The sequence below is a fragment of the Rhinopithecus bieti genome, unplaced genomic scaffold, assembly GCF_001698545.2.
Source record: "Rhinopithecus bieti isolate Rb0 unplaced genomic scaffold, ASM169854v2 scaffold_36553, whole genome shotgun sequence".
NCBI classification, from domain to species: Eukaryota; Metazoa; Chordata; class Mammalia; order Primates; family Cercopithecidae; genus Rhinopithecus; species Rhinopithecus bieti.
The window spans coordinates 1,985,307-1,988,707 of record NW_016815774.1 but is presented as its reverse complement, the minus strand read 5'-3'; the positions used below and the strand labels follow the sequence as shown (position 1 = coordinate 1,988,707).

At 47.8% G+C, this 3,401-nt stretch overlaps 1 long non-coding RNA gene across 1 annotated transcript in view; it reads right to left on the bottom strand.

Moving 5' to 3' along the window:
• Window positions 1-1,318: 1,318 nt before the first annotated feature.
• Window positions 1,319-3,401, bottom strand: part of LOC108516254 (uncharacterized) — an 8,187-nt gene continuing 6,104 nt past the window's right edge. Inside the window, exon 3 of the long non-coding RNA XR_001881749.1 lies at window positions 1,319-1,593. This is a non-coding gene — a long non-coding RNA (uncharacterized LOC108516254). The remainder of the gene's footprint in view (window positions 1,594-3,401) is intronic.

Sequence of the window (3,401 nt, the reverse complement as noted above, 5' to 3'; positions counted from 1 at the left end):
TACAGGATCTGGCTCTGTTGCCCATGCTGGAATAGAGTGGCTTGATCTTGGCTCACTGTAACCTCCATTTCCTGGACTCATGCCATCCTCTCACTTCAGCCTTCTGAGAAGATGGGACTACAGGAATACACCACCACACCCAGCTAATTTTTGTATTTTTTGTAGAGATGGGGTTTCACCATGTTAACTAGGCTGGTCTTGTAACCGCCCAGTATGTTTACTTTGCCCGCTGCCTAGACAGATTTCTCAAGACAGAGGAATTGCAATAGAGAAAGAGTAATTCATGCAGAGCCTGCTGTGTGGGGGACTAGAGTTTTATTATTACTCAAATCAGTCTGCCTGAGAATTCAGGGAGCAGAGTTTGTTTTTGTTGTTGTTGTTTTGTTCTGTTTTTTGAGACGGAGTCTCTCTCTGTCGCCCAGGCTGGAGTGCAATGGCAAAATCTTGGCTCACTGTAACCTTCACCTCCCAGGTTCAAGTGATTCTCCTGCCTCAGCCTCAGTAGCTGGGATTACAGGCCTGTGCCACCATGCCCGGCTGATTTTTGTATTTTTAGAGATGGGGTTTCACCATGTTGGCCAGGCTGATCTTGAACTCCTGACCTCAGGTGATCCACCTGCCTCAGCCTCCCAAAGTGCTGCGATTACAGGCACGAGCCATCTCGCCCAGCCTGGGGAGCAGAGTTTTTAAGGACAACTTGGTGGGTCAGGGGAAGCCAGTGAGCCAGCAGTGCTGACTGGTCAGATCATAGGGAGTCTAAACTGTCTTCTATGTGCTGAGTCAGTTCCTGGGTGGGGGCCATAAGATCAGATAAGCCAGTTAATCAATCTGGTGGGGCCAGCTGATCCATCAAGTGCAGGGTCTGCAAAATGTCTCAAGCACTGATCTTAGGAGATGTTTAGGGAGGGTCAGAATCTTGTAGCCTTCACCTGCGTGACTCCTAAACCATAATTTATTTCTTTCTGTTTTTTTTTTCTTGAGACAGAGTTTCGCTCTTGTTGTCCAGGCTGGAGTGCAATGGCGCTATCTCAGCTCACTGAAAAATTTCTGCCTCTGGGGTTCAAGCGATTCTCCTGTCTCAGCCTACTGAGTAGCTGGGATTACAGGCACATGCCACCATGCCCAGCTACTTTTTGTATCTTTAGTAGAGATGGGGTTTCATGATATTGGTCAGGCTGGTCTCGAACTCCTCAGGTGATCCGCCCCCCTCTGCCTCCCAAAGTGCTCGGATTACAGGTGTGAGCCACTGCACCCGGCCATAAGTGTTTCTTATATTGAATTTGCAACTTGTATAAAAATGAACCAAGACATTGTGAAGTACAGTCACTGTTTTTTTTTCCTTTTGTGACTAATTTTTCTTAAGGAGCAGTGATCAGGGAAAGGAAGATGTTTCCCTAGAACTCCTCTAGAGGGCATATCTTCCCTGGTCTTTGACATTGATTTTCGGAGTGGTAATGGATCTTACACAAGGAGTGGCCATCCCCTAGGAGGCCTGTCCACGCAGATGGAGGGTGTGGTGGTGCTGAGTGACGTCTCCCTGGCAGCTTGGACTGGAGACCCTAGAGGGAGGTCTTCATGTCCAAAGGCAGGGATCTGGAAGAAGGGGAATATGTGTGCACAGACTGCCCCCTGCCCTTTTTTTTTTCTTTTAAGACAGGATCTCAGTCTGTCACCCAGGGTGAAGTACAGTGGTGTAATCATTACTGCAGCCTCGACCTCCCAGGCTCAGGTGATCCTCCCACTTCAGCCTCCCGAGTAGCTGGGACTACACCTATGTGCCACCATGCCTGGCTAATTTTTTGTATTTTTTGTAGAGACAGGGTTTCCCCATGTTGCCCAGGCTGGTCTTGAACTCCTGGGCTCAAGCAATCCATCTGCTTTGGCCTCCCAAAGTGCTGGGACTACAGGCATGAGCTACTGTGCCTGGTCTAGATGGAATTTTACTCTTGTTGAGTTGGAGTTTTTTTTTGAGATGGAGTTTTACTCTTGTTGCCCAGGTTGGAGTCCAGTGACACAATCTCGGCTCAGCGCAACCTCTGCCTCCTAGGTTCTAGCAATTCTCCTGTCTCAGCCTCCTGAGTAGCTGGGATTACAGGCATGTACCACCATGTCTGGGTAATTTTGTATTTTTAGTAGAGATGGGGTTTCTCCATGCTGGTCAGGCCAGTCTCGAACTGCCCACCTCAGGTGATCTGCCAGCCTCAGCCTCACAAAATGCTGGGATTACAGATTACAGGCATGAGCCACCGCGCCTGGCAATTTTTTTTTTTTTTTTTTTTAGGCCAAGTTTTGCTCTTGTTGCCCAGGTTGGAGTGGAATGGTGTGATCTTGGCTCACTGCAACCTCCGCCTCCTGGGTTCAAGCAATTCTCCTGCCTCAGCCTCCCAAGTAGCTGGGATTACAGGCGCCCAACACTACGCCCAGCCAATTTTTGTATTTTTAGTAGATATGGGGTTTCACCATTTTGGCCAGGCTGGTCTTGAATTCCTGACCTCAGGTGATCCACCTGCCTCGGCCTCTCAAACTGCTGAGATTACAGGTGTGAGCCACCACACCGGGCCTAGACTCCCATTTTTATTTAACATCTTCCATTTCTCATCAAAGAAATGATAATAAAATATAGAAAAGCACAATTCTTTATTTTAACGCCACCTCTAGCTCACTTAAATGACCAGTTATTTCCAAGTCTGGATCTGAAAATTTCTATTATGAGAGACTTGTAATCCCAGCACTTTGGGAGGCTAAGGCAGGAGGACTGTCTGAGCCCAGGAGTTTGACACCAGCTTGAGCAACATGGTGATACCCTGTCTCTATTTTATTTTATTAAAAGTTTTAAAATATTGGCTGGGAGCAGTGGCTCACGCTTGTAATCTCAGCACTTTGGGAGGCTGAGGCAGGCGGATCACTTGAGATCAGGAGTTCCAGACCATCCTAGCCAACACGGTGAAACCTCGTCCCTACTAAAAATACAAAAATTAGCCTGGCATGGTGGTGCACACCAGTAATCCCAGCCACTCAGGAGACTGAGTCAGAGAGTCGTTTGAACCTGGGAGGCAGAGGATGCAGTGAGCCCAGATCGCACCGCTGCACTCCAGCCTGAGTGATAGAGTGAGACCCTGTCTTAAAATAAATAAATAAATAAAATATTATTTAAAAAAAGAAGTAGCCTATCTCAGAGGCTATGTGACTTTATCACAGTTTTAAAAATGGAATGGTAAGCCAGTCGTGGTGGCTCATGCCTATAATCCCAGCACTTTGGGAGGTTAAGGCGGGCAGATCACGAGGTCAGGAGTTCGAGACCAGCCTGGCCAATACGGTAAAACCCCATTTCCACTAAAAATGCCAGAATTAGGTGGGCATGGTGGCGGATGTCTGTAATCCCAGCTACTCAGGAGGCTGAG